Genomic DNA, 14,692 nt, shown 5'->3' on the forward strand with positions numbered 1-14,692 from the left:
AAGGTAAAATGGCTGGAGGTGTGCACAGTATCGCGTGCTGGAGAGTGAGGGATGCTATATACAGACAACAGTCAGACATTTAGCTATGCGACGGCAGGATCAATATGACTACAGGAGCGGTTTATGATGGCTAGCAGGGATTGCAGTGAGTAGGTCAGGAAACATGTTATCAGGCGGAGTACAGAAGGGTTTGTTTAGGGAATGCGGTATGCATCCCTGAAGAGGTGCGTCTTTAGAGCACGCCTGAAGTTTTTCGAGTCCTGGATTGCCCGGATGTTCTTTGGTAGTGCGTTCCAGAGGACCGGTGCTGCTCTGGAGAAGTCTTGGAGGCGGGAGTGAGAAGTTCGAATTAGAGGGGTGTGCAGTCTAGTTTCGTTTGCCGAGCGGAGAGCCCGGGCTGGGTGATGGATTGAGATGAGGGAGGCGATATAGGGGGGCGCTGCACTGTGGAGGGCTTTGTGGATGAAGGTAATAAGTTTAAATTGAATTCTGTATTTAACTGGCAGCCAGTGCAGTGACTGGCACAGGGCAGAGGCATCTGAGTAGCGGCTGGACAGTAATATGAGCCTGGCTGCCGCATTCAGGATGGATTGTAGAGGGTAGAGTCTGGTGCAGGGGAGGCCGACCAGCAAGGAGTTGCAATAGTCGAGCCGTGAGTGGATGAGGGCAACAACAAGCGTTTTCAGCGTGTCTATGGTGAGAAAGGAGCGGATTCTTGAGATGTTCTTTAGGTGCAGCCGACATGTTCGGGCCACTGACTGGATGTAGGGAGTAAATGAGAGATCTGAGTCGAATATGACCCCAAGGCAGCGGGCATGTTGTCTAGGAGTTATGGTGACGCCACACACTGAGATGGAGATGTCAGGAGGAGGTCGGTTTGTGGAAGGAGGAAACACCAGTAAGTCAGTTTTAGAGAGGTTTAGTTTTAGGTAGAGAGAGGACATGGTGTTAGAGACAGCAGACAGACAGTTGGTGATGTTTTGGAGGAAAGGTGCAGAGATGTCACGGGAAGAGGTGTATAACTGGGTGTCATCAGCATAGAGGTGGTAATGGAGGCCAAAGCTCCTGATGGTTTGTCCAACAGGGGCTGTGTAGATAGAGAAAAGGAGGGGGCCAAGGACCGAGCCTTGGGGGACCCCAACAGCAAGGGGAAGAGAAGGAGAGGTAGAGCCAGCAAAGGAGACACTGAAAAAGCGGTCAGATAGGTAGGAGGAGAACCAGGAGAGAGCAGTGTCCTTTAGGCCGATGGAGCGAAGCATACTGAGGAGGAGTTTGTGGTCAACTGTGTCAAATGCTGCGGAGAGATCGAGGAGGATCAGTAGGGAGTAGTCACCCCTCGATTTGGCTGACAGTAGGTCGTTTGATACCCTTGTAAGGGCAGTTTCTGTGGAGTGTTGGGGTCGGAAGCCAGACTGTAGGGGGTCGAGGAGAGAGTTCTCTGATAGATAGCTTACAAGGCGGGAGTAAACCAGCCGTTCTAGTAATTTGGAGATGAAGGGGAGGTTTGAGATGGGTCGGTAATTGGCAACGTCAGTTGCGTCAAGAGTCGGCTTCTTTAGCAATGGGGATATGATGGCATGTTTGAAAGAAGAGGGAAAGATGCCAGAGGCCAGAGAGAGGTTGAATATAGTGGTGAGATGCGAGATGACCACTGGGGAGAGGGATCGGAGGAGGTGTGAGGGGAGAGGGTCGCTAGCGCAGGTGGTGGGGCGAGCAGAGAAGAGCAGTTTGGAGACTTCTTCCTCTGTTGCTGGTCTGAGTACAGACAGTGAGCAGGAGCTAGCTGCAGTGCTGACAAGACTACGGTCAGGGCTAGTCTGGGGTTGGGAGGTTATTTCTTGACGGATGTCATCAATTTTCTTTTTGAAGTAGGCAGCCAGTTCAACAGCACTGAGATCCGTCACCGGGGGCTATGGTTTAGGGCTGAGAAGGGAGTGAAAAGTATCAAAGAGCTGTTTAGGGTTGTGCGATAGTGAGGAGACGAGAGAGGTAAAGTAGACTTGTTTGGCGTGGTGGAGGGCGAAGTTGTAGGTTTTGAGCATGAATTTGTAGTGGAGAAAGTCTGCAGACGTTTGCGACTTCCTCCACAGCCGTTCGGCACTTCTAGAGCACCGCCGGATGAAGCGCGTTTGAGGTGTGAGCCAGGGTTGCCGTGGTCTACATCGGATGGCTCGGGTCCTGGGGGGCGCCGCTTCTTCCAGGGCATGTTTGAGAGCGGTGTTGTAGTGAGCGGCGGCCAGGTTGGGGCAGGAGAGGAGAGAGATGGGGGACAGAGAGGACTGTAGGGATTCAGCAAAGTCTTGTGTGTGGATGGCCTCTAAGTTCCTGTAGGTACGATAGGTAGGTGGGTGTGGAGAGATGTTAGGGAGTGTGACAGAGAAAGAGAGGATGTTATGATCTGAGAGTGGGAGAGGGGAGTTAGTGAAGTTGGAAGCAGAGCAAAGCCGGAGGAAGACCAGATCCAGAGTATTGCCATCCCTGTGAGTGGGAGAGGCTGTGAGTTGAGAGAGACCAAGGGAGGAGGTGAGCGAAAGAAGCTGAGAGGCAGATGGGGAGTTGGGGTCATTGGTGGGGATGTTAAAATCGCCTAAGATGAGGGTTGGGATTTCGCAGGATAGGAAGTGGGGGAGCCAGGCAGCTAATGAGAACGCAAAACAAGCCGCTGCGCGTTCAGCATCTTGTGGTCTCCGTGTCAGGATTGGCGCAGCGCGGCGGAGGTAGAAGCCCCGCAGGACGCAGCTTACCCAGGTCGGTCTTCAGCGTGATCTCCGACGGCGGCTCCGAGTCCATGGGGACGTTGATGAGGGTGTAGCACACGTTCTCCGCGGCCGTCATGGCGCCGGCGAGGCAGTCAGGTGTGCGTTACAACGGCGGACGGCTTCTGAAAGAGAGAGCAGTAAATACGGGCGCAAGGTCAGACGCGACTTCTGGCACCGCAGCACGGAAACATCCGGAAGTCACAGAGATGTCCAACAGCCCCAATACAATCTATGCCTCAGCCCGGCGTGCAGCGCCCCCAGCAGGTCCCACAGGGGACAGCACTCTTACATCAAAAAGGGGGAGGCCAAGCGACCGCCATAACGCGCCATTTACTGCAACTACATTACGAAGGGGGCGGAGCGCTGAGAGATTATTTAACAGCTCGTCTGTGCGGCGGAGTGCGCCGTCCTGTAACCACGCCAGCACCCGACCTGACGCGGCGAGGAATACGGCGGCACCCGAACTTACGCGGCGAGGAATACGGCGGCACCCGACCCGACGCGGCGAGGAATACGGCGGCACCCGACCCGACGCGGCGAGGAATACGGCGGCACCCGACCCGACGTGGCGAGGAATACGGCGGCACCCGACCCGACGCGGAATACGGCGACGGCGGCACCCGGCCCGGCGAGGAATACGGCGGCGGCACCCGGCCCGGAATACGGCGACGGCGGCACCCGACCTGGCGAGGAATACGGCGACGGCGGCACCCGACCTGACGCGGAATACGGCGACGGCGGCACCCGACCTGACGCGGAATACGGCGACGGCGGCACCCGACCTGACGCGGAATACGGCGACGGCGGCACCCGACCTGACGCGGAATACAGCGACACCCGACATGATACGGCGACGGCACCCGACCTGCCGCGGCGAGGAATACGGCGGCGGCACCCGACCTGACGCGGCAAGGAATACGGCGGCGGCACCCGACCTGACGCGGCGAGGAATACGGCGGCGGCACCCGACCTGACGCGGCGAGGAATACGGCGGCGGCACCCGACCTGACGCGGCGAGGAATACGGCGGCGGCACCCGACCCGACGCGGCGAGGAATACGGCGGCGGCACCCGACCCGACGCGGCGAGGAATACGGCGGCACCCGACCCGACGCGGCGAGGAATACGGCGGCACCCGACCCGACGCGGCGAGGAATACGGCGGTGGCACCTGAGGGAGGTGACAGCTCAGAAAAAAGCAGAGAGGCTCCGTATAATGAAGATGTAACCCGGAGGCCCCGCAGCCCGCACCGACCAGCGGAGCCTCTGGGGAGGACGCGGCTCTGCAGTTACCTGCTGGCGGCGCCCCACGGAGCTCTACCTCTGTCTGTCGGTGACGTGGAAGAGCTGAGGCCACATCAAGAGTACGGAAGCCGGGCAGGGCCTAAGAAACCCCGCCCACTGCCAAGAAGAGCACCGGAAGCACTCACTGCTGGACCGCAGAGAAGCCGGAAGTAGTATCACGTGACCAGCGCAGCGCCGGAAGTGCTCATCACATGACACGCAGCGAACCGGATAAACTTCCAGTCAAACGCAGACAACGGAAGTGGCTGTAAGAAAACGGCGCAGCACCGGAAGTAGGATGTCCCGTCCCTCAGACTGTCCGGCTGCTAGTCGTTAGAGGACATACATAATTGTCAATGAGTGGCACCTATATGATGTCCAGTGATCTGTACTCTGTACTGCCCCCTGATGGAGGGGACACTGAGCGCCCCCTGGAGTCAGAGTGAAGACAGCAGATGAGTGAAGGGGTTGTCGGAGGTGTATAAAGTGGCTCCTAATGGGTCCTCGCGGTGGAGAGGAGCAACCAGCGTATTCTCCTCATTCATCCCGGTAACCAGCGGCTGCAGCCAATGACGGCGCTCGTATCGCTGAGCTCTGATTGGCTGCGGACGGCGCCAGCTGACCGTGAAATACACGGCACCCAAATACACTTCCGCCCGCGGGGACGAGCCGCCGTCAGCCCCGCAGTGTGTCGCTTCTTTTTGGGGCGCTCGGGGCTTTCATGTTGCCGACATGGTGGGATGTTAACCGTGCGGATCTGGTAGGACAGGTACGGACTCCCCTTTTTTAACCCCCAACCGTCACATTAAAGTTGTAAAAATCCAAAAATGTCTCTTTTTTTTATTGTAGATTTTGATGTGAATCTATTTGGCGCAGAGCTCAGCCGCCTCCCCTCATGTCCACGGGAACGCACGGATTCCCAGGGCAGAATCCCGCAGCCATGAGGCCTAGAAGGACATTTCCTCACCTGTGCGGACGCGGCGCGGGGCTCCTCCGTCGTGGCCGGACCTTCTGCACAGCGGATGCGCTCAGGACGCCGCCAGGTGTGCCGCACATACGCCGTTTTCTTTTTTATCTCCCACAGATCCGCAGTGTCAGCCGCGGCCATGCCACGGACTGGACGGCTTCCATCGGCTTCAGTGGACACCGCATACCGCGCAGCATGCTACGATTATAATTCTGCGGGTGCGATCTGCCCGCCGGGATAAAATGCGATCCGCGGGTATTTAATTACTGCGGATGCCCGATGCGTGTCTGTGGGCTTATTGACCTGCGGATCATCCACACAGATTCCACAATTCCGTTCTTCCCGTGGACAGGAGGCCTTAAGTGTATTTTTAACCCCTTGGTGACAACTAGTTTTAGCCTTGGAGCCCGTAAATCGTATCGCACTTGGTGTTCCAGCGGTCATACCTGTTATGTTTCGCCCGTCTCGCCGCACGACATCCTGCGTTTTCTGGAACGAGTTCTATAAGTTGATAAACAATTCCAGGTCCATATCATGTACTGAAAAACTTTTTTATTTTTTTTGCTAGGGGCAAGAAATGTTTCCAGCTTTGGCAGTGCGCTATAATCATGCTACCTTTATTCTAGGAATCATTCGCATTATAACACATTTATAGAGGACTTAATATATAGTTGGTTTGTTTTTAAAAATACTTTTTGTGTGGCGCCTCATTCCAGGACAAGAGCAGCGCTGCGTCCCCCTGGCTTTTGGAGGACTACTTGTAGTTTTTATTGGTGCTATCTTCAGGTGTAACCAACACTACAACACTGCTCTCTAACATGCCCTGGATGAAGCGGCGCCCCCCAGGACCCGAGCCATCCGATGCAGACCATGGCACCCCTGGCTCACGCCTCAAACGCGCTTCATCCGGCGGTGCTCTAGAAGTGCTGAACGGCTGTGAAGGAAATCACAAACGTCCGCAGACGTCCTCCACTACAAATTCATGCTCAGAACCTACAACCTCGCCCTCCACCGCGCCAAACAAGTCTACTTCACCTCTCGTCTCCTCACTATCGCACAACCCCAAATGACTCTGATACTTTCCACTCCCTCCTCAGCCCAAAACCGCAGCCCCCAGTGATGGATCTCAGTGCTGAAGAGCTGCTGCCTACTTCAAACAGAAAATTGATGACATTCGTCAGGAAATAACTTCCCAATCCCAGACTAGCCCTGGCCCTAGTCTTGTCAGCACTGCATCAGCGCCTGTTCACTGTCTGTACTCAGACCAACGACAGAGGAAGAAGTCTCCAAACTGCTGTCCTCTGCTTACCCAACCCCCTGCGCTAGCGACCCTCTCCCCTCACACCTCTACCGGTCCCTCATACCACCTCCGGTCCCTCTCCCATCACACCCCCTCTGGCCCCCTCTCCCCTCCTCCGGTCCAGTGGTCATCTCCCATCTCACCGCTATATTCAACCTCTCTCTGGCATCTTTCCCTGTTCTTTCAAACACGCCATCATATCCCCGCTGCTAAAAAAGCCGACTCTAGACACAACTAATTCTGCCAACTACCGACTCATCTCTAATCGCCCCTTCGTCTCCAAACTACTAGAACGCCTGGTTTGCCTTCTCCTTGTAAGCCATCTATCAGAGAACTCTCATAGAATGGTAGAATTAGAAGGGTCCTCCGGAGTCATCGGGTCCACCGGGGTCATCGGGTCCTCCGGGGTCATCGGGTCCTCCGGGGTCATCAGGTCCGACCCCCTGCTCAGTGCAGGATTTACTAAATCATCCCAGACAGATGTCTGTCCGGCCTCTGAACACTTCCATTGATGGAGAACTCCCCACCTCCCGTGGTAACCTGTTCCACTCATTGATCCCCCTCACTGTCTAATATCTAATCTGTGTCTCCTTCCTTTCAGTTTCATCCCATTGCTTCTAGTCTTTCCTTGTGCAGATGAGAATAGGGCTGATCCCTCTGCACTGTGACAGTCCTTCAGATATTTGTAGACAGCTATTAAGTCTCCTCTTCTTCACCCCTTACAGTCTGGCTTCCGACCCCAACACTTGACAGAAACTGCCCTTACAAGAGTATCAAATGACCTCCTGACAGACAAATCGAGGGGCGATTACTCCCTACTGATCCTCCTTGACATCTCCGCAGCATTTGACACTGTTGACCACAAACTCCTCCTCAGTAAGCTTCGCTCCATCGGCCTAAAGGACACTGCCCTCTCCTGGTTCTCCTACATTCAGCATCTCCTTTACTGGCTCTACCTCTCCTCCCCTTCCTTTTGCTGTTGGGGTCCCCCAGGGCTCGGTCCTCGGCCCCCTCTTCTCCCTCTTACTGTTAGGGTCCCCTAGGGCTCGGTCCTCGGCCCCCTCCTCCATCTACACAGCCCCCATTGGACAAACCATCAGTAGCTTTGGCTTTCAGTACATCTCTATGCTGACGACACCCAGCTATACACATCCTCCCATTACATCACAGCGCCGATCCTCCAGAGCACCACCGACTGTTCGCTGTCTCTAACACCATGTCCTCTCTCTACATAAAACTAAACCTCTCTAAAACTGACCTCCTGGTGTTTCCGCCCTCCACTAACCGACCTCATCCTGACATCTCCATCTCAGTGTGTGGCACCATAACTCCCAGCACGCCCGCTGCCTTGGGGTTATATTCAACTCCGATCTCTCCTTTACCCCCTACATCCAATCTCTGTCCCAAACATGTCAGCTGTACCTCAAGAACATCGCAAGAATCCGCTCTTTTCTCACTGTAGACGCGCTAAAAACACTTACTGTCGCCCTCATCCACTCCCGGCTGGATTATTACAACTCGTTGCTGATCGGCCCCCCGCACCAGACTCTACCCTCTCCAATCCATCCTGAATGCGGCAGCCAGGCTCATCTTCCTGTCCAGCCGCTCCTCGGACGCCCCTGCCCTGTGCCGGTCACTGCACTGGCTGCCCGTTAAATACAGAATACAATGTAAACAAGCTACTTTCATCCACAAAGCCCTCCACAGTGCAGCGCCCCCTACATTGTATCCCTCATCCGCAGTGCCCCCTACATTGTATCCCTCATCCATAAAGCCCACCACAGTGCAGCACCACCCTACATTGTATCCCTCATCCACAGCGCAGCACCCCCCTATATTGTATCCCTCATCCACAGTGCAGCGCCCCCCTATATTGTATCCCTCATCCACAGCGCAGCGCCCCCTATATTGTATCCCTCATCCACAGCACCGCGCCCCCCTACATTGTACCCCTCATACACAGCACCGCCCTACACTGTATCCCTCATCTCAATCCATCACCCAGCCCGGGCTCTCCGTTCTGCTAACGAAACTAGACTGCGCACCCCTCTAATTCGAACTTCTCACTCCCGCCTCCAAGACTTCTGCAGAGCAGCACCGATCCTCTGTAAAGCACTACCAAAGGCTACCGGGCAATCCAGGACTTGCAGAACTTCAGGCGTGCTCTAAAAACGCACCTCTTTGGGAGGCATACTGTATCCCCTAAACAAACCCCTCTGTACTCCCCTGATAACATGCTCCCTGACCTACTGACTGCAATCCCTGCAAGCCATCATAAACCGCTCCTGCAGTCACACCGTTTCTGCCGTCACACGGCTAAATGTCTGATCATTGTCTATGTGTATAGCATCCCTCACTCTCCACCCCCCCCATACCGTGCACATCTCCATACCGTGCACATCTCCACCCCGCCATACTGTGCACATCTCCACCCCGCCATACTGTGCACATCTCCACCCCGCCATACCGTGCACATCTCCACCCCGCCATACCGTGCACATCTCCACCTCTCCATACCGCGCACATCTCCACCCCCCCATACCGCGCACATCTCCACCCCCCCATACCGCGCACATCTCCACCCCCCCATACCATGCACATCTCCACCTCGCCATACAGTGCACATCTCCAGCCCTTTACCTTCTGTATCACCCCATTACCTGTAGTATGTAAGCTCATTGGAGCAGGACCTTCACCCCTATTGTCTCCATCAACTGATTACTATGTAGCCGTGGTTCTGTAATGTCTGTCCTTTTGTCTTTCTGTATCCCCCGTCTATGTAAGCGCTGCGGAATATGTTGGCGCTATACGAATAAAGATTATTATTATGATTAATTTATAGAATTAGTTTTCCTTCCTGCTCGCGGTGAGTGAGATGCTCCGAATGTAGCAAATCAGTTTTTTTACAATTTTTTGAATAGAATGTTCTGCTCTTGATAAATAATGTCCTGTTTTATAGCGCCGCTCGTGATGGATGTGGAAATACCAGTTATGTCTAGTTTGTTTTCAAAGTTTAAAGCTTTGTGTAAGGGAAGAAGAAAACTTGAAATTCTCTTTCTGTTTTGAGGCTGTGATCAGCAATGACTGCAGCATCTGCGGGGTTAAATGCTTTAGTGATTAGATGAGAAAAACTTTATCTTTTCAATCTTTTTTTCTGGGAGAAAAAAACATATGTATCAATCAGAAAGCAAATATGCTCTGTGAATGATATAGGGGGTGACAACAGGAACAGAACTTCATGTCCCCCTCCCCTCTGCACTAATTGACTAAAACATAACAGATGTAAATTCAGTTTTCCCAACTCCACTTCAAACATCGTAAGCACCAGATCTCCAAGGGCGATGAATCCCGGCTTTAACGTGACACCAAAACCATGTCAGTGGCCGCTACAGAACCGGAGCTGCAGCTGTTTACAGTAGAACGAACTTAGATTGTCCAAAACTGAACGAACAGAACTCCTCCTAAACTGTACGGGGCCAATAAGGGAGTCTGTTCATAGTTATCCCAATAATGACCCCTCTAATTCTCCTACATATCGCAATGTTACGTACATATATACAGCATGTAACTCAGGATAAGTAATGTATATACAGTGACTCCACCAGCAGAATAGTGAGTGCAGCTCTGGAGTATAATACAGGATGTAACTCAGGAGCAGTACAGGATAAGTAATGTATGTACACAGTGACTCCACCAGCAGAATAGTGAGTGCAGCTCTGGAGTATAATACAGGATGTAACTCAGGAGCAGTACAGGATAAGTAATGTATGTACACAGTGACCCCACCAGCAGAATAGTGAGTGCAGCTCTGGAGTATAATACAGGATGTAACTCAGGGTCAGTACAGGATAAGTAATGTATGTACACAGTGACTCCACCAGCAGAATAGTGAGTGCAGCTCTGGAGTATAATACAGGATGTAACTCAGGAGCAGTACAGGATAAGTAATGTATGTACACAGTGACTCCACCAGCAGAATAGTGAGTGCAGCTCTGGAGTATAATACAGGATATAACTCAGGAGCAGTACAGGATAAGTAATGTATGTACACAGTGACTCCACCAGCAGAATAGTGAGCGCAGCTCTGGGGTATGATACAGGATGTAACTCAGGGTCAGTACAGGATAAGTAATGTACGTACACAGTGACTCCACCAGCAGAATAGTGAGCGTAGCTCTGGGGTATAATACAGAATGTAACTCAGGATCAGTGCAGGATAAGTAATGTATGTACACAGTGACTCCACCAGCAGAATAGTGAGTGCAGCTCTGGAGGATAATACAGGATGTAACTCAGGAGCAGTACAGGATAAGTAATGTATGTACACAGTGACTCCACCAGCAGAATAGTGAGTGCAGCTCTGGAGTATAATACAGGATGTAACTCAGGAGCAGTACAGGATAAGTAATGTATGTACACAGTGACTCCACCAGCAGAATAGTGAGTGCAGCTCTGGAGGATAATACAGGATGTAACTCAGGAACAGTACAGGATAAGTAATATATGTACACAGTGACTCCACCAGCAGAATAGTGAGTGCAGCTCTGCAGTATAATACAGGATGTAACTCAGGAGCAGTACAGGATAAGTAATGTATGTACACAGTGACTCCACCAGCAGAATAGTGAGTGCAGCTCTGGAGGATAATACAGGATGTAACTCAGGAACAGTACAGGATAAGTAATATATGTACACAGTGACTCCACCAGCAGAATAGTGAGTGCAGCTCTGCAGTATAATACAGGATGTAACTCAGGAGCAGTACAGGATAAGTAATGTATGTACACAGTGACTCCACCAGCAGAATAGTGAGTGCAGCTCTGGGGTATAATACAGGATGTAACTCAGGATCAGTACAGGATAAGTAATGTATGTACACAGTGACTCCACCAGCAGAATAGTGAGTGCAGCTCCGGAGTATAATACAGGATGTAACTCAGGAGCAGGACAGGATAAGTAATGTATGTACACAGTGACTCCACCAGCAGAATAGTGAGTGCAGCTCTGGGGTATAATACAGGATGTAACTCAGGATCAGTACAGGATAAGTAATGTATGTACACAGTGACTCCACCAGCAGAATAGTGAGTGCAGCTCCGGAGTATAATACAGGATGTAACTCAGGAGCAGGACAGGATAAGTAATGTATGTATACAGTGACTCCACCAGCAGAATAGTGAGTGCAGCTCTGGAGTATAATACAGGATGTAACTCAGGAGCAGTACAGGATAAGTAATGTATGTACACAGTGACTACGCCAGCAGAATAGTGAGTGCAGCTCTGGAGTATAATACAGGATGTAACTCAGGATCAGTACAGGACAAGTAATGTATGTACACAGTGACTCCACCAGGAGAACAGTGAGTGCAGCTCTGGAGTATAATACAGGATGTAACTCAGGATCAGTACAGGATAAGTAATGTATGTACACAGTGACTCCACCAGCAGAATAGTGAGTGCAGCTCTGCAGTATAATACAGGATGTAACTCAGGAGCAGTACAGGATAAGTAATGTATGTACACAGTGACTCTACCAGCAGAATAGTGAGTGCAGCTCTGCAGTATAAGATAGGATGTAACTCAGGGTCAGTACAGGATAAGTAATGTATGTCCACAGTGACTCGACCAGCAGAATAGTGAGTGCAGCTCTGCAGTATAATACAGATTGTAACTCAGGGTCAGTACAGGATAAGTAATGTATGTACACAGTGACTCCGCCAGCAGAATAGTGAGTGCAGCTCTGCAGTATAATACAGGATGTAACTCAGGAGCAGTACAGGATAAGTAATGTATGTACACAGTGACTCCACCAGCAGAATAGTGAGTGCAGCTCTGCAGTATAATACAGGATGTAACTCAGGAGCAGTACAGGATAAGTAATGTATGTACACAGTGACTCCACCAGCAGAATAGTGAGTGCAGCTCTGGAGTATAATACAGGATGTAACTCAGGAGCAGTACAGGATAAGTAATGTATGTACACAGTGACTCCACCAGCAGACTAGTGAGTGCAGCTCTGGAGGATAATACAGGATGTAACTCAGGAACAGTACAGGATAAGTAATGTATGTACACAGTGACTCCACCAGCAGAATAGTGAGTGCAGCTCTGCAGTATAATACAGATTGTAACTCAGGGTCAGTACAGGATAAGTAATGTATGTACACAGTGACTCCGCCAGCAGAATAGTGAGTGCAGCTCTGCAGTATAATACAGGATGTAACTCAGGATCAGTACAGGATAAGTAATGTATGTACACAGTGACTCCACCAGCAGAATAGTGAGTGCAGCTCTGGGGTATAATACAGGATGTAACTTAGCATCACTACAGGATAAGTAATGTATGTACACAGTGACTCCACCAGCAGAATAGTGAGTGCAGCTCTGGAGTAAGGTGTGGTTTGTTGGAGCTCCTCAGAGAACCAGGGTGTGGTTGCAGTCTCAGCTGGAAGCTTGTTTTGGATACCAGGATCAGAGCACGTAGCTGGGCTTCCTTTTCTATGGAGTCCTGCAACTCCCCCCCCCCCCCCCTCCCGGCTTCGGTCGGAGGGGGAAGTGCTGAGAAGGCAGCGACAACACCATCAGCGGCGCTGGCAGCGTACGTGGTTTCAGCAGCAACAACCAGGAAAGCTGGAGCAGTTAGTAAAGCTGCGAAGAGAGAGGGTCCGGGTCGTAGGTGCAGTGACATGGCCCAGCAGGTTGGTGCAGCCGCATCTGACAGTGCCGGAAATGAGAGGATGACCCGCATTCAAACTCGCAGCCAGACGCTCGGCAAAGGAGGTAAGCCGCAGTGGAGTGATCGCCGGAAAGGGGAGTCTGTGGTAGAGCTGGCCTCCCGTCTGGCCACCAGCATGGCAGACTATGAGCGTGCGGGGAGAGAAATCCTCCTGCAGAAGGAGAAGCTGCGGTCGGCCAGGTCACTGAAGGACCAGACCGCCGCTAAAGGAAAAAGAGATGCAATCAGCAAGTCTATACAGGACTGTAAAGACTGCATACAAAGGTGCAAGGAAGAGAGGGACTGGATTTTGAAGCAAAGTGGTCCCTTTAAGGAAAAGTTACTTAATAGTGATAGATTTTCCAAAATGGCGTCAGGATACAGCGGTCACAAGGAGGCTGATCACTCCAGCAATGGAGACAGCAGTGGTGACTGTTCTGATGAGGACACCTACCAGGACAGTCTGAGGGAGCAGCCTGTCTGCTCAGGAGAGCAGACCCAGAGTGGCACTACAACCACCAGCAGCCTCCGGCCGGAGCAGGTGGCGCTGCCTCTAACCTCCGGGGATTCAGATCCAGAGGAAGATAAAAGCGATGGGGGCGCTTTAATAATGCAGCAGATAAGGCTGTTGGAATCCCCCCCTAATATGAGCAGCCTTAAGTTTGGTGGTGATTTACCAGAAGAGGATGTGAAAATCAAGACAAAAAAAGGGAAAAAAAAGAATTTGGTGCAGGAGAAATTTGTGTATGTGACGGGGGGCGCTGGTTAGGCTGCAAAGTCGGATCAGGGCAACCCCACCCTGAGAACCCCGGTTTCTGACTCTACAGTGGGTTTTGAACATGGGAACGGGGATAAAGGAGTTAAACTGGCCGGATCCCCTGTCCCTGCTTCAGTTAGTGCAGTGACAGAAACAGCCAGCAGGGTGGCCAGCACAGGACAAGGCAAGGTGGCAAAAGGGTTTGGCAGTGGCGGATCTGCCAGCGCCAGTAAGGCCAGTGATGCGGAGGGTGCTGCGGGGTCGGGATCGGGGGTCCCCTGTGTGACAGGTCGGTCTGCAGGGGGTCCCTCAGTCTAGGTCCCAGTCTAGGTCCCAGGCACCCAGTGATGTGGAGGCTGCTGGCAAAAGTAAAGGAAAAGGCAAAAATAAAAATATTAAAAGCGCCGGAATGCAGAGTGCTGACCATGGGGGGGTCATTACAGTGGTTGCAGCTGCGCAAGATGGGGCAGCAGTGCCACCCCCTAGGTCTACCAAGGCCCAAAACAAAGGCTGCTTCTAACCCCAAGCCTGGTCCAGAGGGTCTTGGTATGAAAGGTCTTGGTATGAAAGGTGTGGATATGTCTGGTGCGGCCAGCGTGTCTGATGCTCCGACGCACTCGGAGGCACGGGCTGCAGCTAGTGTTCCTAGCACAGGGGCACCTACAGTACAAATAGGCACAGGTTCTGCAGATAGTCCAGGTGTATCACAGGTTCCAGTCGCCTCTCCAGCAGCGCCAACAGCTGGTAGGAGTTATGCCAGTGTCGCCGCTGGAGGGGAGGGGTCCTCCTTGTCTCCAGGCTCTAGAGAGGGCGTATTGCAACAGCGCCTCCTGGGGGCTCTACGGAAGGGGGAGAGTTCAATCACAGTTGGAGGAAGAGAGGTGAACCTATCTCTTTGGACAGAGAGACACG

Source organism: Eleutherodactylus coqui, chromosome 11, assembly GCF_035609145.1.
Source record: "Eleutherodactylus coqui strain aEleCoq1 chromosome 11, aEleCoq1.hap1, whole genome shotgun sequence".
In the NCBI taxonomy this organism is placed as follows: domain Eukaryota; kingdom Metazoa; phylum Chordata; class Amphibia; order Anura; family Eleutherodactylidae; genus Eleutherodactylus; species Eleutherodactylus coqui.